The sequence below is a fragment of the Tachyglossus aculeatus genome, chromosome X4, assembly GCF_015852505.1.
Source record: "Tachyglossus aculeatus isolate mTacAcu1 chromosome X4, mTacAcu1.pri, whole genome shotgun sequence".
Taxonomy (NCBI): domain Eukaryota; kingdom Metazoa; phylum Chordata; class Mammalia; order Monotremata; family Tachyglossidae; genus Tachyglossus; species Tachyglossus aculeatus.
This window is the reverse complement of record NC_052098.1, coordinates 55,451,431-55,477,501: the sequence shown is the minus strand read 5'-3', so window position 1 is coordinate 55,477,501 and position 26,071 is coordinate 55,451,431. Positions and strand designations below refer to the sequence as shown.

At 42.5% G+C, this 26,071-nt stretch overlaps 1 protein-coding gene across 2 annotated transcripts in view; it reads left to right on the top strand.

The window, feature by feature from the left end:
* The first annotated feature begins 10,187 nt into the window (after positions 1 to 10,187).
* Positions 10,188 to 26,071, top strand: part of PLPPR1 (phospholipid phosphatase related 1) — a 289,407-nt gene continuing 273,523 nt past the window's right edge. For both annotated transcript variants that reach the window (XM_038769829.1, XM_038769828.1), the window contains exon 1: positions 10,188 to 10,355. The gene's annotated coding sequence lies outside the window, so the exon portion shown is untranslated. The remainder of the gene's footprint in view (positions 10,356 to 26,071) is intronic.

The following is a 26,071-nucleotide window of genomic DNA, read 5'->3' as shown; positions in this document are numbered from 1 at the left end:
CACACACACACACACACACACACACACACACACACACACACACACACAATTTTCAGCCATGCATTGGTTTTACCAGGCAAACCCACAACCACTGATAAAATCTCAACATCAGTTTTCAAAGGACAGCTGGATGCCAGTTTGTGATACATTAGCCTTATTCTTAGAAAAGGTTTGGAACATATCAGCCAATGATCAATCTAGCATTCAGTGTCTCTCATAATAGCCATATTATGGACATCCACTGCTTTGCCTAGTCGGTGCATCCAAAATGCCTTCCTCCTATTCCATAAGTGAAAAACAGTGTAGGTTATCATAATCTGATATCTAGCACATTCCTTAAGCAGTAGTAACCATTGCATATCTTTAAATTATCCTTTAAATCATAGTTTATGAATTATTTATTCATATTAATGGCTGTCTTCCCCTCTAAACGGTAAACTCATTTTGGGCTGGTGACTGTGTCTGCTAATTCTGTTTTATTGTACTCTCCCAATTGCTTAGTGCAGTGCTCTGCACATAGTAATCACCATAGATACCATTGATTGATTGCTATTTAATTTACCGTTAGCCAATAATTTTTCCTTACCTTTCAACATCACTGTTCACATCCACATTGAGATTTCCCACCAGAAAATCTGTTTATTGAAAAGTGTTACTGCTGTGATGTAAACTCTTCTATTCATATAATGTAACATTGATTATTATATTTCCACCTAACAAGTCCAGTTGAACTGTGGGAGACCTGGAAAAAAATTAGCAGGAGATTGATTAAGGTATTTAAAATCACAAATAGCAACTGTGCAAATGAATCATACTCTCCTCTTACCCCCCTCTAGATCATACAATCAAGGAACCACTCTGTGAAATGAATGGCCTATGAATTGAGAACCAATAAAAGGGATATTTCTCTGCATGACATAAATAGTCACCCTCTGCAACAGGATACCAGAGTGTTATGGTCTCTCCTGCTTAAAATTGAGATAATTGGTTTTGTACTCTCAAAATGGGGAACTGATCTCCCAGAGAGATGAAGATCTTTCCATCTCCCACTATGGGTTCTTGGTGATCCCCTGTTTCTAATACATATGTGAAATGGTGACACCTCCATAGAGATCACTGTCTCTGCCAAATTGCTTATTGTACTAAAATCAATTTTCCCTCTTGAGTCTTGATTACTGTTTTTGAAAAATACACAGAACAAGAATAATTGTCAACAACAACAAAAATAGTTTTGGTTACTGCAGGAGGTCGAATTAAAAATGTAATGTTCCAACTATCTAACCCATTATGACAAATCCTATCTTCTTATAGCTGTGGGAACGCTGTGTAGAAATAAGCTGGATAGGAGATGCAGCAAACCATGCAATGTGAATTGTCCACTGTCACAAGAAACTCTTGAAGAGATTACCACATCAGAAGGAAACACATAGGAGGGTAAAAACAAGAGGGGAAAGATGTGAGAGGAAAGATGTTTGGGGATTTTTCTCTGAAGTGTGGCACTCAAAAAACTGTCCTTTCTGCTTGATGGAAAGTGTAAGGTAGTCAGAATGATTTGCACCACCGTTCCATGATAAAGTAGGCAACTTCTACTTCATCGGAAGAGTCATAATGACCTTTCTTGACACCCCCACCTGGCAATCAGGAAGCCCCCCTTACCCTTTCCCATGCTTTTTTAAATGCCCTCTCTTACATCATAGCTTTTAAAATTGCTTCCATTTCCCTCAACTCCAGCGTACCTTCCATGCACCCCCAAATCCACCCCCATCCCTACAGTCTTCCCATAACCTCCCCTCTCCTTCCTCACCTGTTTTGAATTTTTCTTGTTTCACTGTCAGATTAGCCCCCCACCGCCCCCCGTCCCCTTAGTCCCCAAGGCTGCTACAGTTACAGGGATCTAGTCAGGTTGGGGCAGGATGTGGAAGGAAAGAATGGTGGTGACAGTCTCCTCTCAGAGTTCCTCCCTTTCCCTGGCTTATCCCAAACTTGGCCCTATGGCGATGGTGACCTCAGGGGCTGCACCTCAGGAAGGGGCTGACCTGACTGTGAAACCAATTAAAAATATTAATCGATGCTGAGCCAGGGAGAAGAAGGGGATCCCATGTTGCAACCGTGGCAAAGTGGAAAAGCTGGGGGAGGTTCAGAATTGTGGGTGGGGAGGATTGTAGGGGGATGGATGCATGGGAGCCAAGGGAAACAATTGAAAAAGCAGCAGTGGGGTTGTGGGGAGGGAGAGCAGGTGAGTGTACCTGATTACAAGGAGGAGTTGCCAGGGTGGGTTGACCTGACTCTTTAACTTCCAATGAAATAAAATTCAGGCCTGCTGTCCCATTAGTCCCAATCCCATTATATCTCACCCCAAATTAGCCAAATATCCTGAGTGGGACTCTGGAAATAAACAATAATGTTGATCACGAAGATAAAACCACTATGAATTTGTGTAACGCTTTTATTTTTGCAAAGTGCTTTCACGTCATTTATCTCTTTTTAACCTTAAAATACCACAGTTGCCTGTGAAGTAGGAACATCTTTTATTATTATCTCTCTTTTACAGATATGGAAACCAAAGTCCAGAGAGGTTGCTATTTGTCCAAAGTCATACAGCAGTGACTTGCAGAGCTCCGGACTAGCAGCCAGGTCTCCTGCTGACCAGTTTGATGCTGTCTCTACTGCATGATTTTGCCTTCTAGAGGAGTCAGGTTCAGAACTGAGGATCCCCAGGTACCTATAGAAAAAAATCAGACTCCTGCCCTTATGCCGGGGAACCCAAACTAGCTCTTTGGAGAATGCAGGGATGAAGGTAAAAGGTCCCAATTACCAAGGAGTCCCCTCTCCACACTCACAGCTCCCTGGAGCCCTCTGGCTCTCTGCAGTGCATGACCGGAAGCAGTGGTTCTGCCACTGAACCCCTCGATGTAGGGATGGCGTTCAGGGTGATGAGGGGGACTAAAAGATGTTCCCATAATGCACTAGGCCTCCAAGGAGAATGAGGGCCTTGAATCTAGCCAAGTTTCTGATATTCTCTCCAACCCCAATCAATAGAGAATCCCACTTGAGACATGTAACTACTTTGGGATGAGCCAATGGCTTTTTCTAGATAATTAAAACTAATAATAAAAGTTGAAAGGATAGTTGTTCAGCTTGTCTCTTTTGCACTTTAGAATATCCTGGACAAGTTGGATTAACATGCTAATCTTGTAGAGGCTATTTCCTCTTTTTATTTATTGTTTCTTACAAACAAAAATCAAATCTTAAATTTATTGACATTTATCCTAGAAAGCATTGATTATCCTTTTTTCCATCAGCATAACCTGACCACAAATATATATTCCTTCCTTCTGGCTAAGTCTTATCTGAAAATATATGATTTCAGAGTCAAGAGTGAATAGAGGTCCTTTATTATCTATGCATGTATATATATATATATATATATACATATATACATATATATATATATGCATCCATAAAGCTTGCAATGCATGCTAGTACTGTACTGTCAAATACCACGAGACCTAAGTTTTATAGCAAACATAGCACAGTAAGTAGAAATAGGTAAACTTGGCTAATTCATTTTCAAGTTATATTATTTCCCTGCTTCAGCCTTAATTCAATCTAGAACCCTGTTTTGAACATTTTTATGTTTTGACATCTTTTATAGAAACCAATAGAAGCCATTAACATACAGAAAAAGGTAAAACACGTGTTTGCCCTGTGCATGTGGTGTAACATTCTACTTTATAAATGTTTCTGATCTGTTTTTCTCTTTAAGGTTCTAGCCCCATGAACAGCATTGTTATTACTTTTGGATTGTCTTCACAATAGGAGGGAGAGGTGAAGCTTTTCAGTGCAACATAGTAATTATCTGGTGTCACTTTTGATCATTTTTGAAGAAGTCAAGGGTGCCAGATTTTTCCAGAGTTTTAAAATCCGGGGACAGATATTTGCATAATGTTTTAAATAAGCATGGAAGGTAATTTACAAAATTCAAATATTGGGGAGCCAAAAGACTTAATGATTAGTGAGAAAATACAATCACTAGTATCACCTGTGGCTATTAGCATCACCTGTTGCAATAAGTCTACTTGTCAAGACATGGGGCAAAGGTGGCCTGTGGTTCCATCGATCAATCAATGGCATTTATTGAGTGCTTACTGTATGCAGAGGGCTTGGGAGAGTATAGTACAACAGACTTGGTAGACATGTTCCCTGACCACAAAGAGTTTACAGTCTTGGGGGGAATCTACTTCCCCAGACTAATCCCTAAAACTGAGAATTGGTCGGGGGACAATTTTGTAACAGCAGGGATAGAGAACCTAAAGCAGGCAGTGGGCACAGTTCCTCAAGACTGTAAGCTTACTGTGGGCAGGGAACGTGTTTACCAACTCTATAATATCATACTTTCCCACGCACTTAGTAGAATGCTCTGCACACAGTAAACACTCAATAAATATGGTTGCTTGATTGATTGGAATTGTCTCTTGAAACAGGGACAGCTGGTAGCCCTAAAATGAGTGATATATTTTCTGAGATTGGCTGTTGGGATCTGACCATTAATTCTCACTTCCTTTAGTATTACAGTAGGGAAGACAACAAATTGCCCACATTCCAGTTATCGACACATTGTAATTGTGAACAAGTCCAAAAACCAGAAGTAAAAATTGAACCAAACATCCACCAGCTCCATTACTGACAAATCTGCAGAGGCTGACTGGACAGGCAAACAGTTGAGACTGACCATTTGTTACGAGACTGGAGTGCTGAGCAATTTGCAGCTCCAGCCTGCTTCTTAGCAACCAACTGAGGCTCCCACCATTGGCAACGAGAGAGGCTGAAGTGGTTAACAGAAGAGTCTGTAACCATTTGCACAGAAGCTGTAGAAGCCTGAGTGGGTCAGATTACAGATGATTTGCCATGAAGCTGGAACCCAACCTGGGACTCCTTAGATTGTTTTCCCTCTGTTTATGATTGGTTTTACAAGTGATTGAATGGCTAATAGAAAACTGCTAGGTAATGGATTTATTGACAATTAACATTTAAGAATTTCATTTTTTTGTACAACTCTGACGGTACACTCTCACTTCAAAACACTATCATTTTGCTATTTTCGTTCATTCAATCGTATTTATTGAGCGCTTACTGTGTGCAGAGCACTGTACTAAGCACTTGGGAAGTACAAATCGGCAACATATAGAGACGGTCCCTACTCAATAATGGGATTACAGTCTAGAAGGGGGAGACAGACAACAAAACAAAACAAGTAGACAGGTGTCAATACCATCAGAATAAATAGAATTATAGCTATATACACATCATTAATAAAATAGAGTAATAACTATGTACAAATAAAATAGAGTTATAAATATGTACATATATATACAAGTGCTGTGGGAAGGGGATGGGGGTAGGGCAGAGGGAGGGGGGACAATGGCTGGGGAGGAGGAGGAGGAGAGGAAAAAGGGAGGACTCAGGCTGGAAAGGCCTCCTGGAGGAGTTGAGCTCTCAGTAGGGCTTTGAAGGGAGGAAGAGAGCTAGCTTGGCTAATGTGCAGAGGGAGGGCATTCCAGACCAGGGGGAGGACGTGGGCCAGGTGAGAATGAGGCACAGTGAGGTTAGCGGCCAAGGAGCGGAGGGTGTGGGCTGGGCTGTAGAAGGAAAGAAAGGGAGGTGAGGTAGGAGGGGGTGAGGTGATGGAGACCCTTGAATCCAAGTATGCCAAGCTACATGGCCTACATTTGAGAATTTTCTCCAAGTTGAAAGGGTTGATGGTGGACAATCAACCTTCCATTGTCATGCCTGGCTCAATTTTCTGAAGCACTGAGTTTCTGACAACAGTTAATGAGAGCTATCACAGGATCTTTGTTCCCTGAATTTGATTTGCCCCATTTTCCTCTCAACCCTTTAATTTGTCTCTACCCCAGTGCTTAGTACAGTGTCTGACAAATAATTAGCGCTTAACAAATGCCATAAAAAATCCCTCTGCCTGCCTTGGGTTATCTGCTCCTGGTTTTCTTTGGAGTGTCTGGTTCACTGCTATGACAGATACTGTAATACTTTTATTCCTGAGTTTCACTATCTCCTTTAATTTCAGCCTCAGTACCCTTTAAAGAACAAGCCACTTCTCTGTGTTTTTGGGACTCTGTTTTTGGTGAGTACAATGATAGAACTAAACTAGATACTGGGTCCAGAGAAAGTTATATCTTCATGAATTGTTTCCATCCTTTGTTTAATTATCTTTCTTTCCTTATTTCTTCCTTTTTTTTCCTTCCTTTTTCTTTCTTTCTGAATGGAAATCTCAGTGTTGAGCTCTTGGATTTGATGTAATTGTCCTGCTGTTCCAATGCCACTTAGCATTATTATTGTTAAGATGAATGAAGCTTGGGTCAGAGGTCAACTAGAAAGCATCTGCTCACTTGAGTAGCATACCGGAAGTACTCTGAGGTGATCTTTAATAAATGATTGAAGTAAACTATGCTAGAAGCCTTGGAGCTATACTCTTCTGAGCCAAATTTGGGTTGTGAGGGAGGCAGTGTTGTTGTGGGTGGTTGAGAATAAAGGGATGATGAGCTCCTTGAGGATCAGGAATCATGTCCAATTCCTGCCCAGGTACTCTTTCCCAGAGCTTGGAACAGTGCTTTGCATACAGCAGCGTGGCTCAGTGGAAAAGAGCACAGGCTTTGGAGTCAGAGGTCATGGGTTCGAATTCCGCTCCGCCACATGTCTGCTGTGTGACCTTGGGCAAGTCGCTTAACTTCTCAGCCTCAGTTACCTCATCTATAAAATGGGGATTGACTGTGAGCCCCACGTGGGACAACCTGATCATGTTGTATCCCCCCAGCGCTTAGAACAGTGCTTTGCACATAGTCAGCGCTTAACAAATGCCATTATTATTATTACTACTACTACTACAATAGAGATGCACTAAAGGGATTTCCTACTTGAAATATCCTTTCTTCTCTCTCTCTTTTATTTCAGGGATAGCAAATGGATAAAGGATGATTGCCAGCTTCCTCCTCCCTGTACTCACTCAGTTCCTGGGTCATTAGAAAGTCTCATGTCCTCTTATAGGGGGATTTCCCCTTTCCTAATAATCATAATAACTGTAGTATTTGTTAAGCTCTTACTAAGTACTGAGCACTGTACCAAGCACCAGGGTAGATACAAGATAATTAAGGCAGACATAGTCTTTGGCCCACTTGGGACTCACAGTCTAAGTAGCAAGGAGGACAGGTACTGAATCCACATTTTACAGATGAGGATACTGAGGCACAGAAAATTATGTGACTTGCTCAAGGTCACACAGCAGGTAAATTGTAGAGCTGGGATTAGAATCCAGGTCCTCTGACCCTGAGGTGTATGCTCTTTCTACGAGGCCACCTGAGATTCTTTCCATCCCTGCACCTTGAGGAGAGACTGAGCTCTCCTCTAGACTCTAAGGTCATTGTGGGCAGGGAATGTGTCTGTTTATTGTTGTATTGTAATAATAATAATGTTGGTATTTGTTAAGCGCTTACCATGTGCCAAGCACTGTTCTAAGCACTGGGGTAGATACAAGCTATTCAGATTGTCCTGCATAGGGCTCACAGTCTTCACCCCCAATTTATGGGTGAGATGACTGAGGCACAGAGAAGTTAAGTGACTCGCCCAAGGTCACACAGCTGACAAGCGGTGGAGCTGGGATTAGAACCCATGACCTCTGACTCCCAAACCCGGGCTCTTTCCACTAAGCCACGCTGCTTCTCTCTCCCAAGCAGTTTGTACAGTGCTCTGCACACAGTTAGCACTCAATAAATATGACTGAATGAATGAATGGAAACCTTAATAGCTTAAGCAGTTCCTCATTCCATTCCTGATAAAGACACAGGATCACCTGGACAGTATGATTGAGTCCCCAGGTCCAGTCATTAGGTGATGGAGGATGAGGCACCTGGATACATGTGTGGAGAGGTGTAATGTGGCCTAGTGGATAGAGCACGGACTTGGGTGTCAGAAGGATCTGTGTTCTAATCCCAGCATCCCCACTTGTCATTCATTCATTCAATTGTATTTATTTAGCTCTTACTGTGTGCAGAGCACTATACTAAGCACTTGGGAAAGAACAATACAGCAATAAAGAGTGACAGTCCTTGCCCACGGCGATGTCACAGTCTAGAGGGGGAGACAGACATCAATGCAAATAAACAGACATCAATATAAATAAATGAAATTACAGACATATACATAAATGCTATGGGGCAGGAAGAGGGGAAGAGCAAAGGGAGCAAGTCGGGGCAATGCAGAAGGGAGTGGAAGATGAGGAAAAGTGGGGCTTGGTCTGGGAAGGCCTCGTGGAGGAGATGTGCCTTCAGTAAGGTTTTGAAGGCAGGGAGAGGAATTGTCTGGTGGATTTGAGGAGGGAGGATGTTTCAGGCCAGAGGTAGGACATAGGCCAGGGGTCAGCGGCGAGACAGGGGAGATCGAGGCCTAGTGAAAAGGTTAGCGCCAGAGGAGCAGAGTGTGCAGGCTGGGTTGTAGAAGTAGAGAAGCAAGGTGAGGTAGGAGGAGGCAAGGTGATGGAGTGCTTTAAAGCCAATAGTGAGGAGTTTTTGTTTGAGACATAGGTGGATAGGCAATCATTGGAGATATTTGAGAAGGGGGTTGGCATGTCCTGAACATTTCTGTAGAAAGATGATCTGGGCAGTGAAGTATAGACGGGAGTGGGGAGAGCCAGGAGGTTGGGAGGTCAACAAGGAGGCTGATGCAGTAATCTAGGTGAGATAGGATGAGTGATTGTAATGATGTGATAGCAGTTTGGATGGAGAGGAAAGGGCAGATTTTAGTGATGTTGTGAAGGTGGGACCAACAGGATTTGGTGACCAACTGAATATGTGGGGTGAATGAGAGAGAGCAGTCAAGGGTAACTCCAAGGTTACAGGCTTGTGAGACGGGAAGGATGGTGGTGCCATCTACAGTGACAGGAAAGTCTGGGAGAGGACAGGGTTTGGGTAGGAAGATGCCTGATCTGTGACCTTGGACAGGTCACTTTAATTCTCTGTGCCTCAGTTACTTCATCTGTAAAACGGGGATTAAGACTGTGAGCCCCATGTGGGACAGGGACTGTGTCCAACCTGATTAACCTGTATTGTACTTCCCAAGTGCTTAGTACAGTACTCTGCACACAGTAAGCACTCAATAAATATAACTGAATGAATGAATGACTCTATCCCACTGCTTAGAACAGTGTCTGGCACATAGAAAATGCTTAACAAATACCACAAAACAAACAAATGAAACTTCTCCTCTTTCATTTTCCTTTCTTTGCTCTCTGGGAATAGATTAGTTATCCTTTTCTGGGATGTAGCTTTATTGAGATGCAGTTCTTTTTCTCAGTCCCCTGACAACTCCACCCCTCATTTCAGTTGTTACATACCCTAAATGACGATTACCTGCTTTTCTCCCCACCCTTCCTTCTCCGGAGAGACTCTTAGCACCTCAGTTTAGCACGGCTCTGCCTGTTCTGTTTGGACCCATTTAGGTTGAAAAACATCAGCTTATACAGTGACCTTCTCTCTTCTGTTGCCTCTCCTCTATTAGGGTTTCTCTGACTTCTCTGAGGGAATCATGTTACATTTTTGAATCACTGGGGAGGAGGCTGGTGAAAGATTAGCAGGAAACCAGCCTTGGCCTCACAGAGTTTCACACAGTTGGCATGAAAATGCTTTGTAGTCCAATTAAGGAACAAGGAACTGAGTATATTTTACTTTTAGAGGTCAGTATACATGTCGCATTATGTATTCCCCCCAATGGGCATATGTGTGTGTACTCCCACACAGTGACAAACACACATTTAGACTGATACTTCCCCTGCTGACCTCCGTGCACCCCTGTGCATTCAGTTCCCAGGAGCTCTCCTGCTTTGACTTGTGCTTTCTCTCTCTTTCTCTTTTTCTCTCTGCCTGAGCGAGCACTTAGTGTCCCTTCTCCGAGCATGCGCACTCCTCCTCCCTCCCCTTCCTTCCTCCCCCTTCATCCCCCAGGCTTTTCCTCTATTTCTACTATTAAACAAATAGGAGATCGTGAAACCTTGGATCCTGGGCAAAGGAACTGTGAGGGGTAGGCGGAGAAAAAGGAGGAGGGAGAGGGTTGATGGAGGAGGAGAAATAATAATCACTCTCCGATCCTCCAGTGAGCCCCTCTCCCCCCTCAATCTCTCTCTCTCACACACACACACACACACGCCTCACGCACACACACACCACACACGCACACACCACACAGAATGCACTGGTTGGGGACTGTATCTCTTGGCAGCAGTCTGAATGGATACTGCTACTCTTAGCTGGATAGCTCTATAAAGAGAGAGGAGAGATCTGCAGCTAAAGGTGAGTAAGGGGCCACAGTGAACAGGATAAAAATCTCTAGCTACTCGTGAGATGCTGCTGATGCTCCACATTTTTCAGAGCCAGAGGAAGGGAGACATGCCGGGCTGGAAGGTAATAAGTAGGGGTGGTGGATTGGATGGTAAACCCCCACTTACTGGTGGCCTTAAGGTAGAAAAGTGAGAAGGAAGAGCATATGGGAATGTGAAGACAGATTTATAGGAGGGGGAAAAAATGATGTGGTTTATATGCTTAGAATGTGACAAACTGACAGGAGAAATGGGATTGCTTTTAAAAAATATAATAGTGAACTTTCTTTTCCTTCTCTTATTTGGGAAATGTGGAAACAAAGGAAGCTTCTTGGCTTCACTTTTCCCCTTCGATTTACCTCCTCACCAAAATGGTTGGATTCATTTTTGGTCTGTGCTGAAGTATGGGTGACAGAGATAATCAGTGGGTAGAGCAGGTTGTGCATATATATGTCGTGTGTGTGTGTGTGTGTGTGTGTGTGTGTGTGTGTGTGTGTGTGTGTGGTCTTCTTCAGGTAGATCATTTCTGGGCTACTTTCTCAAATGGTTTGAGAGGGTCATGGTCTCCTCAAGCTGTTGGGACTAGTGCCTCTAATTTTCCTGCTGTGTTGGCATATTCCCCAACTTCCCACCCTTGAGAGGAGAATACATGGCAGTGCCCTCGGTTATTATGGGGTGGAAGGAACTGGGGAACCTAAGGGAGGCTGCTTAGGAAGTTCTCTTTCCATATTTGTGTCATGCGTAACTGGGATAAGACTTGGGTCCGTAGTGAGCATAAAGGATGAGTAATTGAAAAGCTTGTAGAAAAACACCTTCTTCTAATAGAAGGGGCTTGAATTCTCAGTTGGGGAAGGGGCACCTGCTGGTGTCACTAGTGCTACTGGAAGAGGATGAGGCTCTGTTTCTATCCTTTGGGCTTGTAATACTCACATGTGGGCTGTGTGGGAGATTCCATTTTTTGTTTCCATTGTGGAGAAATCAGTTTCCCGCAGTCACTTTCTCAAGAGCCATTCATTAGAGCATCTGTAGCTTGGTGGTTAAAAATTTCATCTGGTCCTTTCAATTTCTTACTCAACGGAAGGGGCAGGTGGGGAAATTGCAACAGAACAAGAGCAACACCTCTTGGAAATGGGTGAGATTATGTTGCACAAAATATAAGATCCACTTTAGCATTGATCTCTAACCTTTGGGAGAGTGGGGAAATATCCGTGACTGGAATGCATCTTGTCTGCAAGTGGGTTCAAATGGAATGTCCCTTTGAAACAGTGGAGTGTGTCCGTGTGTAAATAGAACACCTTCTGAGGCTGGGACAATGGCTCAGGCAAGGGAGGGGAGTATGAATGGGTCATCTCAATAACACAGGAGGCTGAGTTGAGACTCAGATGAAGAAAAAGGGAGAGAGGGAGAGAGAGAGAGATGCAGAGGAGTATGAGGTGCTCTTTCATTGAATTTTTGGATTCTGCTTTGTTTAGATTTTGTCTTTGGAGCTAAATTAGCTGTCGAAGACAAGTTTGGCAAGACTTATATAGGAGACATGACCTATACAATACATGAATGCATGATATTCTTCTGTGCCCCTTTGTGAGATCAAATGGTAGTGCATTTCTTTCCACTTAAAAAGTTCTCCTTAGCTCAATGAAAATGGTTATGTTGTTAGAACCTGGAAAAATCATGGATTTTCTAGATACTTTGTCTTTTTCTTTCCAGGAAAGAAACATACCTTATACTCCTTGAACATCTATTTGTTGAGGTTTGCGGGGAGGGGAGCAGGGCAGCTCTCTAAAACACTTCTTTCTTTCACTTCTTTTCCCAGCTTAGGTGTTTGCCCTCCATGTGAGACTATTATCATTTATTTCACCACCCCATGTTATTAACAGAGTGGCCTGGATTTTATTCAGAGTGTTCCTTCAGGGGGGAAATAAAACACCCCTGCAAACACTCATGAAACAAAAGTTTTGGGGCAAGTTAGTGTCCTGCACAATTCCTAAGAAGGGATGGTGGTTTCTCCTGAAGGGAAGCCAGGCTGGAAAGACACTGTGACTGGAGGAGAAAAGGTTTGGGAAGGCAGAGCAAATCAGAGGGGAGTAGGGTTGACATACATTCATTAGTGTAACTGAGCTTTGGGGTCTCATTTTCTTTACCAGATTTGGTAAGAAAAGATCAAAGATATTCCTTTGCTTTTATACTAGTGTTTTTCTCTTGTGCTTAGCATATTTTTCCTTCTGCTTTCATTAGGCAATTAAGGAATGGAGCCCTCTACTCCCTGGCAGTGTGTAAGTTACTTCTTCATAGTAAGTTAGGTGCATTCACCCTTTCTGGCCACTTGAGGACCTTTTAGTACAATATTGCTGTACTTGAAAGAGCATATGAGAGTATCAAGTTTCAAACCGTGTTTTACTGCTGTTTAGTCTTAAGGATCCCCTGAGTGGCCTCAAAAAGGGAATGCAGCTCATTAAGTGCCTAACTCTATAAGGGACTTGTAGGGTTGAGGGCGATTCTAGAATCTGGGTCAGGAGGCTGAATTGATGATTAAAACCAAACTGTTCAAATACACAGGGTGGTGACCATGAGGGGTAGATTTAAAAGTTTGTGTTTCAGCACTATTCTAATCTTTTTGATCATTTACAAAGATTTGCTCCTTTGAATAATGAATCAATAGGATAAAACCACTGGGGGATGACTATAGAAGAAAAGGTCAGGGGCCCATACCACACTATAATATTGGGGATTATATCTTGTAACTTGTTGGGGATGACTGTGGGATGTGTGACGGGGAAAAACTAAGACCCAGAAAAACTAATTCTTCCACCTTGGCTGAGGCACATGGGGAAGAGGAGGATAGCTCTGACTCTATCAGCCTTCCAATCAGTTAAGCTGCAGACCAAACAGGACCCAGATGCTGACAGCTATGGGAAGAGTCAGGGCTCATGACCCAGTGGTCAGAAGGAGGGCGAACATTTACCCTCCTGTCCTTTAAGAAATCTTAGCCCCTATATCCTACACAATTTCAAAGTCAGAATTCACTGGCGATGACTATTTTTACAGAGACTCATTTCAGAAAGAATGGAGGAGAAAGAAAATTAGAGCAAAAATTCATTCAAATACCCAAATTGATTAAAGCTATATTGATTTTTCTCCAGGAAAGCTATTCTTTTTCCAAAGGAAGATTTGGTTTAACTGATTTTTATTGACTTTATGTGTACCATATTAAAAGAAAAGCAGCTGGAGAACAAGGTAGCCATATATGTACAGGATGCTTGTGATATAAAGCACTTGATATTCACTATTCAGGCACATATGGTGTCAAGATAAAACAAGTTAAACCCATTCATTAGTCTTAGTTCTTTTTGTATCTCTTCAAAAATATTAATATCCTAAAATATTTAGAGGAGGATAAGCTATGAGACATGCTTTTAATACAAAATATTTTCCTTTGGTGAAAAATGGATTTACTGGTTGTTTATGGAATAATATCTGCTGACAGTTCTGTCTTTAGATTTATTGGCTCTGTAGCAAAACAGCAATTTTCTAAAAAAGATATGAATGTGTCTCTCTCCACTCTTTTGTCTTTAGTAAACACAACTGCAAACCTTCTGTGATGAAATAATACTGTCGTTCAAAATAACTGTATTTTCTAAAATTGGAATTCAGTAAACAAAGTCAAAGTGCAAAAACACAATCTTAATTTTTAATGTTAGACCTGGTTAGACCTGGTATCATGGATGTAACCAGTCTATTTTTAACTTTTAATTAACAAAATCTTTTGCCTTTAATAGATTCAATAGAACCCTAAATGGGATAAATTTAAGATGGAATTATAGGTACTGGAGTAAAGCCAAAGACAACAATGATCAATAAGACACATTTTATTTTTTATTATGCATCCATTAAATTTAATTTCAATTTAAGTAGCACTTCATCTCAAAAAAAGCTTAAGGAACTGCTATTTCCAAAATGACTTGCTCTATTCTGCCACTTTCTACTTCTCCTTCCTTATAAAAGGTGAAAAACAGGCCTTTTAAAAATACACAAGGAAATGTTATAACATTCATCTGCAGGTTCATTCTACAGAGAGGGTAGTAGTTGTAGTTGTAATCAGTCGTCGTAGTAGTAGTAGTAATAACATTTTCTGGAGAGCCCACTTGGAGTGGTGCACCATAAGTTCAAAATGACACAGTCCTTGTCCAGAAGGAGCTTACGCTGTAACAGAGGAGACAAACAAACATTTACAACTTGAGTGATCAAAATAAATAAATTAAGCAGATCTATATTCTGAGGGAATAATATGACTGCATGATGGGAAATTCATCTGGGAAGATTGTTAGAGGAAGTGGAATTTTAGGAGGGATTCAGCTGTAGGGAGAGCTGCTGTTTCTCTCGTGTGGGGAGGGAAGGAGTTTCAAGTCTGCAACAGCATGAGCACCAGGGTGGAGGCAGGAGAGTCAAGAGTGAGGTATCACCCAAAGCTTAGCTTGAGAAGAATGAAGAGAGTGAGCTGGAAAATCGTGGAAAAAGAGAGCAGAGGCGAATAGCTCCCTGAAATAGTCCAGCCCTCAAAGGTCCGGCCCATTAAACTCTTGGGAGTGAGGTTTGGGTTTGGCATGGAAGTGAAAAGAGCTCCAAGAGTCCCCATGGGATACAAGGATGCCAACTCTTGATGTGACCCCTCTTGTTGAGCTCTGGGGATTCCATAGTAGTGTAGATTCTGCATGAAGGGTTCCAGGAGAAACTGGAACCCTGGATCTTCTTCATTCCAAGCTTCCAGACACCTCAAGCTGAAAACTGGGGGTTACCCAAACTACCTAGGTGCTCGCCTAAGGAGGTGTGGTTGGTTTGTGTTTCAAGTGCCCTGTCTGATAGCCTGGGAATTGCATTTCCTTTTCTGCAGTGGTGATGTGCCATAAACTCATCTTCAATCTTCTCTCTGTTACCCAAAATAACTGGTTACCTGGAGAGTTGGGTAATTGCTCCAATTTCTATCTGTGCTGCTTTTTCCCCCCTTGAATGACTTCATTGTTGTTCATATTAACGAATCTTTGTCCTTTTTTCCATAGCATACTGTAAGCGCACTCTGCAGATCTTCCTCTTTTCTACTTTGCTGGCATTCGCAAACTTGATCACTCTTTCATCTGATTTTCATTTCAGTTGTTAATGAGAAGGGTAAATGATTTGGGAACCCTTATTCTAATAATGCAATGTTCTTGGCAACTTAAAAATCCATGGAAGCTACCACCAATGTCTAAGTAGACACCTGAGTTATTTGAATTATTGCGTCATGTTGCACAGATCATTGGTCTGAAGGACCTTCTGCCCCATTTCTTATTGTCTGTTAATTATAAACCTTTTGGAAAATGGGTTACATAAGCCATTGAATACTGATGCTTGATCTGTGGATTTGCATTATTCAATACGTACCTTTACTCATTATGACAGTGAAGGCTCATAGCACCAGAAAGGAGCAGGAGACTGGGTAGGGGAGGGGTTGAGGATAAGAGGAGTTAAGGATGAGAGGAAACATTTCAAGGGGTATTAAGTCCTGCTTACTGGTAGAGGAGCCCATGCTGCCCCCACTATTACTCTTCTCCCAATCCAAGGCACCAATGCAGGACCCTAGCAGAAAGCCTATATTGTTGGTATGTAAAACCTCATATAAAACATTTCCAGTTCTTATTTTCCCCCATCTTCTTGAGAGCTGGCACATTTGTCTTTTTCCATTCATCAATAACAACAGAGAACAGGAATGCGTATACATGGAAAATAAATATCCCACTTTGGGTGAATGTCATCAATTTTTATGTGACTCTCAGCTGCACATATTTTATATTGCTACCATTATGTTAGAAAGAGATTTTTCCTTAGGTACTATGGCATTAGCATTATAGAAATGCCCACATAGATGAATGGAGAGAAAAGATGATCTTATTTATTCAAGCAAAACAACCACAATGATAGGAAATATATATGAACTGAAAAATATAGAGATTTCCCAGAACGAGCATCCTATTACAGTTTCTGATTTGAAATGTATGGCTGGTATACTTTACATTAAATTTGCTGCATTATCCAGTGTGTCAGCTATAATTAACTAGGGAAAAAAAGGAGAAGAAAGTGTCTAATACAGGTTTCATCTGCAGGTCTATAAAATAAGTGTGTTTCCTCATTATTCTCATCTCCCAACCTTTCCAGCGATAGCTTCCAGGCAGAACCACACTCAAATGATCTAATAGTCAATCTGAAATGTGTTCTCAAGGGTCTCAAGAATAGAAAAACATGAGATGGCTTCATTCACATTTGAACTGGTAAATAAAACTGGGTGCCAGTGCATATTACAGAAACCTTTCATTCTCATGGTAAAGAAGAGTCATTTTCTGCTGGAGATTTTGTTTAATAAGGCTGAAGATTTCGTTTTGTACATTACTGTGGCCTGTGCTGTGTGAAATTATTCCACCCTCCTCTTGGACTTAGAAGTGCTTTACAAATTGAAAGTATTTATTTAGACTTTTTAAAAGCAGAAGTAAATATTTATGATGGGGAAAAAACAGCACTTAAAGGAATCTTTCTAATGATATTCTAAAGTGAGGCTAAAATGATGCAATTGTGATTTCTATTGAAATCTAAGTACCATTTCAGAAAGTTTATTGATACCTTGCACTTCAGAGAAAATGAATGAGTCTGATTTTCCAACCTGGGAATAAAAAGAGAACAGGCTCTAGTACACATTCAACAGGTCTACGCAGCAGGATTGCGACTGCCTTCTATTTACCTCAATCCTTCGCTCTACTTCTCCCCACCCTACTGCTCCTGGTGCTGAATATAGGAATGCCACATCGGATTTAATCAAATCAGTCAATCAATGGTATTTATTGAATATTTGCTGGGTGCAGAGCACTGTACTAAGCGCTTGGTTGAGCACAATACAATAGAGTTGGTAGAAGTGATCCCTACCCACAAGGAGCTTACAGACTGTGGAAGCAGCATGGCCTAATGGAAAGACCACCTGGGTTCTAATCCTGGCTCTGCCATTTGCTTGCTGAGTGATGTTGGGCAAGAAGCTTAACTTCTCCATGCCTCAATTTCCTCATATGTAAAATAGGGAGTCAATATATAGTCTCCCTCCTACTTTAGACTGTGAGTCCCATGAGGGACAAGACTGTGACTTACAATGTAATTAGGTATCTCCTCCAGTGTTTAATTCAGTGCTCAGTACATAGTAAGTACTTAGCAATTACCACAATTATTATTATATAGTGTGAACCTCAGCTCGTATCAGTCTCTCCAACACAAATACACATATACACACAAATCACTAGGAGAATGGCCAGTGGAGGATTAGGGGCAGGGTGGAAGTGGACAATTCAATTGGTTGGTCAACCGGTAGTATTGAGTGCTTAATATGTTCCAGGAACTGTAATAAGTGCTGGCATAGACACAAGTTAATCAGATTGGACAGAGTCCATGTCCCACATGGGGCTCACAGTCTAAATCCCCATTTCACAGATGAGGTAACTGAGGCACAGAGATGTTGTGACTTGCTCAAGGTCACACAGCAGACAAGAAGCAGAGCCAGCAATAGAACCCAGGTTTTTCTGAATTCTAGGCCTGTGTTCTATCCACTAGGCCATGTAGCTTCTAATACTAATACCTTATCTTCTCTCTTTGAGAGGCATAGGGGAACTACTTTATTTGTACTTCCCAAGTGCTTAGTACAGTGCTCTGCACACAGTAAGTGCTCCATAAATATGATTGAATGAATGAATAAGTGGTCATAGAAAACAACAAATTCCAGGCTCAAGAGAATATATGGTGAGGTGCAGGGAAAATGTTTTTCTTGTTATGTCTCTGGAAGGTGTGGTCACCTTGTAGATCTTGAAAGGGAAAATGAAGCTCACTGAATATTAACAGGAGAGAAAAACTCTCACCTTGATGAAGACAGAGAATAATTTGGCAGCTGCCTGAAACCATGCTCCCACTGCTCATCCACCTCCACATCAAGCAGAAACTCCTTACACTAGGCTTTAGGGCACTCAGTCAGCTCTCTCCCTCATACCTTACCTCGCTGATTTCCTCCTACAGCCCAACCCGCACACTTAGCTCCACTAATGCCAACTGAGGTTCTCTATCTCCATTTTGTCTATCCCATGTTCAGCTTCTTGCCTACATCCTCCCTCTGACCTGGAACTCCCTCCCTCTTAGTATCTGACAAACCACCACTCTCCCCACTTTCAAAGCCTTATTAAAATCACATCGCCTCCAAGAGGCCATCCCTGCTTAAGCCCTCATTTTCTATACCCACTCTCCCCTCTGTGTGGCCTATGGTCTCTCAGCTGTACCCTTTAAGCACTGGCTATTCACTCCATCTGCAGCACCACAGCACTTATGTACATATCCTTACACAGTACCATTTCATGTCTGTGATTTATTTCAATGCCTGGTTCCCCATCTAGACTGCAAGCTGTTTGTTGGCAGAGAGCATGCCTACCCTCTCTACTACATTGTACTTTCCCCAGCTCTGAACCAGTTAAGCACTCAATAAAACACCATTGATCCATTGACTGATTGGTAGCAGTGGCTGACAGAATAGCACGCTCCGAGTGCTGAGAATATCCTGCACCAGGAAACAGGGGGGCCAAAGAGCAACTCTCTAGAATCATCATGAAAAGTGTGCTTTCTGGCTCCACTCAAGAGTGCCTCACCCCATCAGGTGCTCTCTGGGCGAGGTATCTCTCCATAGCACTACTAGACTCAAGAGTGCTGGAGATGGAGAGATAGTCTCCCCGCAATCCCAAATGTATAAATTTACAGAAATTCACCAAAGACATTCGTCCTTAGTATTTGGAAAACTTTCTCCTTCTCCCAATGTGGAGAGAGCTGGGTCAACGTAGTAGTATCTCAGAAGACAGTATTGGTCCACAGCTCAGTACTGCTGTATCACCAGTGCACTTAGGTGCCCCATCCCTGGCCCCACAGAACTTATGTGCATACATGTACTTACACTAAATTCCTTCCCTTACCTGTAATTTATTTTAATACCTGTCTCCCTCGCTGGACTTCAAGCTCCTAGAGGGCAGGGATTGTATCTGCCAACTATATTGTACACTTTCAATCTTGCAAAGGATTTTTTTGTAGGACCTATTTACAATAATTATGATAATGCAATAATACAATCATTACAATAATAATAATAATAATAATGGCATTTGTTAAGCGCTTACTCTGTGGTATCAGTGCTGGGCTAGATACAAGCTAATCAGGTTGGACACTGTCCCTGTCCCACATAGGGCTCACAGTCTTAATCCCCATTTTACAGATGAGGTAACTGAAGCATGGACAAGTTAATTGACTTGCCCAAGGTCACACAACAAACAGGTGGTAGAGCTGGGATTTGAACCCAGGTCCTTCTGACTCCAACCAAAGTGACCACAGCACAGTGCCAATGCTGTATAACCCGGAAAGTGGTTGCCTTGGTAACAACTGTGGTATATATTCACTGCCCATGTTAGCCAGCTATTTTTCAGAAACTTTTACACCTGTAGAACACCCTAAGTTGTTTTCAGGCAGAAGCCTTCTGATAGCATCACTCAAGTAAGCAGAGTCCGGATTAGAACCCTGTTCCTCTGATTCTCAGAGTTCCCCTGATTCCCTCTCCATTGGCCCAACAGCAGGGTGATACTGAACAAATAGTTGCCTATTGTTAGTGGCCAATTCACAAGCAACATTCACAATACAAAATGGATCAGAATAAATTAACGAAGTGAGGTATTAAGTGTGGTGACTGCTATTAATTTCACCATTCCAGTCTCAAAATTGCATACTTCTTGTGGGTTTTTTATTAGCATTTATTGTAAAGGAAAGATATAATGATGATGATGGCATTTCTTAAGCACTTACTATGTGCAAAGCACTGTTCTAAGCTCTGGGGAGGTTACAAGGTGATCAGGTTGTCCCACGGCGGGCTCACAGTCTTCATCCCCATTTTACATTTGAGGTATCTGAGGCACAGAGAAGTTAAGTGACTTGCCCAAAGTCACACAGCTGACAATTGGCAGAGCCGGGATTTGAACCCATGACCTCTGACTCCAAAGCCTGTGCTCTTTCCACTGAGCCATGAAAAATTATTAATTCACTTGAATGCATTCACAGAAGCTATTCTGCAGTCACTTAACAGTGTTTCTACAGCTCCAACCAGGTCTTTAAGTACTCATATCCAACTATGGTAACATTTAATGATTTCAGGCCCCTAGGAAAATTCATTCGTCTCATGGGACCTTGGGAGAAGCCAAGTGACAAATAGAGGAAAGGCACTTCTTCTTCCCATCCCATATCCTCATGGGGGCCAGAGTTGCCCTGCTCCATGCCAGGCTCTGGGAAGAGAAAGTCAGTTTCATAATTCTTCAGATCTCAACAACCAATTTAAAACAGGAAATGTACAAATTGGACAGAAATAGAGACATGCCCAAATTGGGTAAGTAGATAAATATCTTATTGACATTACTCATGTTTCTCTCTGCCTTGTCTATGAAGTACTCAAATTAATGAAGACACAGAACAGAGAGGGTTTATTCAGAATCAACATGAGCAGTCATTTTACCTAATTTGTTCAGCAATTATTTGTCTATGTAATAATTTTGTACTTTTCATGCTCTCCAATACTAACTGCACACGGGAAGACAACCCAGTGGAATTTACTCTAATTGAGAGGATACTTGGCTGGGCTTTTAAAACAATAATTGTCAAGAGTATGAATGCTGTTCAGGAAGAAAGGAGATGGAAAAGAGAAATAGGGGCTCATTTGAACACAGTAGGTGTTTCCTGCCCTACAAAAACCCCAGTCTGATAGAACGGCATGAAATGTTGCCAAAGATAGTCACAGCACTTTAAAAATATAGACCAGCTGAGCCATGCTGTAATGAGACTCTATCCCTGTAGCTGTAGAAACCACTCCTGCTTTTATATCTTAGGGCAAGGAATTCCAGAAATCGATGAACAGGTTCCCAGGGCAGTCAACTTTTCTGACTGCTTTGGGCCTCCTGACGAAAGGGTTGCCTCTTTCCAGCAACCCATGGAGTCAAGAAAATTCAGGATAGTCAGCTAAATGAAGTATGGTATTTCTCTAGTGAATCCAGTGCTGAGAAGGTTGGCATTTTGGGTCACGGGTCTATCATCAAGTGCCATGCACTTGCCCTCTTAGTCTGTTTGCCTCATGCTAATAATGCTGCTGAGCAGTCAATTCTCTCCTAATAATAATAATAATAATAGTAATAATAGCATTTATTCATTCATTTCATTCATTCATTCATTCAATCGTATTTATTGAGCGCTTACTGTGTGCAGAGCACTGTACTAAGTGCTTGGGAAGTACAAGTTGGCAACATATAGAGACAGTCCCTACCCAACAGTGGGCTCACAGTCTAGAAGGGGGAGACAGAGAACAAAACAAAACATATTAACAAAACAAAATAAGTAGAATAAATATGTACAAGTAAAATAAATAGAGTAATAAATATGTACAAACATATATACATATATACGGCACGGTGAGGAGATTAGCGGCAGAGGAGTGGAGGGTGCGGGCTGGGCTGTAGAAGGAGAGAAGGGAGGTGAGGTAGGAGGGGGCGAGGTGATGGAGAGCCTTGAAGCCAAGGGTGAGGAGTTTCTGCCTGATGTGTAGGTTGATTGGTAGCCACTGGAGATTTTTGAGGTGGGGAGTAACATGCCCAGAGCGTTTCTGGCCAAAGACAATCCGGGCAGCGGCGTGAAGTATGGACTGAAGTGGGAAGTGGCTCGCATCTCCTCCTGCCTTCAGGACATCTCCATCTGGATGTCCGCCCGCCACCTAAAGCTCAACATGTCGAAGACTGAGCTCCTTGTCTTCCCTCCCAAACCTTGTCCTCTCCCTGACTTTCCCATCTCTGTTGACGGCACTACCATCCTTCCCGTCTCACAAGCCCGCAACCTTGGTGTCATCCTCGACTCTGCTCTCTCATTCACCCCTCACATCCAAGCCATCACCAAAACCTGCCGGTCTCAGCTCCGCAACATTGCCAAGATCCGCCCTTTCCTCTCCATCCAAACTGCTACCCTGCTCATTCAAGCTCTCATCCTATCCCGTCTGGACTACTGCACTAGCCTTCTCTCTGATCTCCCATCCTCGTGTCTCTCTCCACTTCAATCCATACTTCATGCTGCTGCCCGGATTATCTTTGTCCAGAAACGCTCTGGACATATTACTCCCCTCCTCAAAAACCTCCAATGGCTACCGATCAATCTGCGCATCAGGCAGAAACTCCTCACCCTGGGCTTCAAGGCTGTCCATCACCTCGCCCCCTCCTACCTCACCTCCCTTCTCTCCTTCTACTGCCCAGCCCACACCCTCCGCTCCTCCACCACTAATCTCCTCACTGTACCTCGCTCTCGCCTGTCCCGCTATCGACCCCCCGGCCCACGTCATCCCCCGGGCCTGGAATGCCCTCCCTCTGCCCATCCGCCAAGCTAGCTCTCTTCCTCCCTTCAAGGCCCTGCTGAGAGCTCACCTCCTCCAGGAGGCCTTCCCAGACTGAGCCCCTTCTTTCCTCTCCCCCTCGTCCCCCTCTCCATCCCCCCGTCTTACCTCCTTCCCTTCCCCACAGCACCTGTATATATGTATATATGGTTGTACATATTTATTACTCTATTTATGTATTTATTTATTTATTTTACTTGTACATTTCTATCCTACTTACTTTATTTTGTTGGTATGTTTGGTTCTGTTCTCTGTCTCCCCCTTTTAGACTGTGAGCCCACTGTTGGGTAGGGACTGTCTCTATGTGATGCCAATTTGTACTTCCCAAGTGCTTAGTACAGTGCTCTGCACATAGTAAGCGCTCAATAAATACGATTGATTGATTGATTGATTGATTGATTGAAGAGACAGGAGGATGGGAGATTGGAGAGGAGGCTGATACAGTAATCCAGACGGGATAGGATGAGAGCTTGAATGAGCAGGGTAGCGGTTGGGATGGAGAGGAAAGGGTGGATCTTGACAATGTTGCAGAGGTGAGACTGGCAGGTTTTGGTGACGGCTTGGATGTGCTTACTATTAAGTGCTTACTATGTGCAAAGCACTGTTCTAAGCGCTGGGGAGGTTACAAGGTCATCAGGTTGTCCCACAGGGGGCTCACAGTCCTAATCCCCCTTTTACAGATGAGGTAACTGAGGCGCAGAGAAGTTAAGTGACTTGCCCAAAGTCACACAGCTGACAAGTGGCGGAGCTGGGATTTGAACCCATGACCTCTGACTCCAAAGCCCATGCTCTTTCCACTGAGCCGCGCTGGTTCTCACACTGCAGCCACGCTGCATCCCCTACGGATGGTCTCTGCTGAAGAAGGCTCCTTTAGTAACAGGGTGCAAGAGTTGGTGTTTCACCTGCTTTGCACAACATTTATAAGGATTTTGGTCTTTATTTCTACTATTAAGGTGCTTTTTATTAAACAACAACAAAAAAAATCTCAAGGAATGCCTTCCCTTGTGGAATCCCGGGCCTGGAATGCCCTCCCTCTGCCCATCCGCCAAGCTAGCTCTCTTCCTCGCTTCAAGGCACTACTGAGAGCTCACCTCCTCCAGGAGGCCTTCCCAGACTGAGCGCCTTCTTTCCTCTCCCCCTCGTCCCCCACTCCATCCCCCCATCTTACCTCCTTCCCTTCCCCACAGCACCTGTATATATGTATATATGTTTGTACATATTTATTACTCTATTTATTTATTTATTTTACTTGTACATATCTATTCTATTTATTTTATTTTGTTAGTATGTTTGGTTTTGTCTCCCCCTTTTAGACTGTGAGCCCACTGTTGGGTAGGAACTGTCTCTATATGTTGCCAATTTGTACTTCCCAAGCACTTAGTACAGTGCTCTGCACACAGTAAGCGCTCAATAAATACGATTGATGATGATGATGATGATGATGAATCCTAAACTTAGAAATGGGTTGACATTCCACAGTGTTGCCTCATATTGTCAAGCACACCACCATCACCGGGAAATGTATTATTTTTCTGGAGCTAAAAAGAGGGAGTCATAGCCCTGTGGTTTAAATCTCTCCTCCAGAGGCAAGATGCTTACGATTAATAACATTGTTTCTGATATTGGCAAGATTTCGATAACTTCATGAGACCTTAGCTACTAAGATGAAGAAAAGGGTTTTAGGTAATATTGAGTGTCCATTTATATGTGTTTCCCCATTTTTATCACATCATCAATGAGTACATAGTATTACCATCAAAAAATGCAGTTCCAAACAAGACAAGGATAGTCAGTTCCTTCTCAAAGTTTACAATCTGAAACAGATAACTTCAGTGGGACAAATACATGAGCACAGTAAGTGCTCAATAAATACAATTGAATGAAATACATACAAGGACATCAGGGACATAGAACATAAAATTCGATAGGATGCAACAACCAGATCTAAACTTTTCAATCAATCACTCGATATTTATTGAGCACTTACTGTGGGCAGAGCACTGTAATAAGTGCTTGGGAGAGTACAATATAACAGAGTTGGTATACATATTGAATATAGGTCAACAGCACTTTTGAGGATCTTCTTGCTTGTTGACCACAGTACTGGGTGTCTGGGAACATGCACTAGAAGTAAAAGATACAGTCCCCACCCTGGAGGAGCATTCAAACTAATGGCAGAAGATTTTAACTAATATATAGGGCTGTGTGTGTGTGTGTGTGTGTGTGTGTGTGTGTGTGTTGTGTGTGTGTGTGTGCGTGTGTACATGTGAAAGAGAGAGAAGAGAGAGCAATAGGAAGATAAGGCTCTAAAGTCCTTTGTTTCCATATGAATCTTGTCATTACAATATTTGTTAGTTTCCCAAAGGATTTGAACGCTTATCCTTGTTTTAGTAATGCACTGTCTAGGTAGCAGAATTCACTGACAATATTTGGCTCTTTGTCACTGAGGGAAATAAATTTACTATATTAAGTTTTTTAGGAAAGATTGGTAGGTAATTTATTTGTTTTTCTGGCTAATTGTCAGTTCAGAACACTTCATTGTTCTGAAAAGTAGTCCATAGTCATGTATGTGTTTTCTTGCATGTTTGTCTTCCCCAAGCCTCACCATCAATGTAAAGGAGTTCCTGAATGAATGATTCAAACGCTGACGATGCTTTTGGCCCTTTGAGTTGAGGGTATTTCCCAGAATACCAGAAGCATACTCTGACACCGGCTTCCAGATTCGTTGCTGAATCCTCAAATATGACTGTACACAAAGTCATGAAAACAAGCACTGACTGACACAAGAGCTCTAAGCCCAGTAGAAATCAGTGTCAGTATGATGAGAATCAGGGAGCTGGTTTAATAAGAAATTGAAAATTCTGTTTCTCTTTCTCTTAGTTTTGTTGCCAATGAAGGCCCTAGGGCAGTCATAGGCATTTGTAAAACACATGATCTCTGCTGCCAAGCAACTCTAAGGGGAAAACAAACACTAAAAATATTCACCTCCCAAGACCAAGAGAAACACCTTCTCAAGAATAATAGAATCAAGAGAGAAAATGGTATATCTCAAGCCTGCATTCAAGGTCCCTGTTGTCCTAGCACCCGTTTTTCACATTTTCCCACACTGTTCTTCATTAAAATACACTTTTGCCCATCCTCAGCTCCAGTGAGGATGATGGTTCAGTGAGGAAGATGGTTCAAGTGAAGGC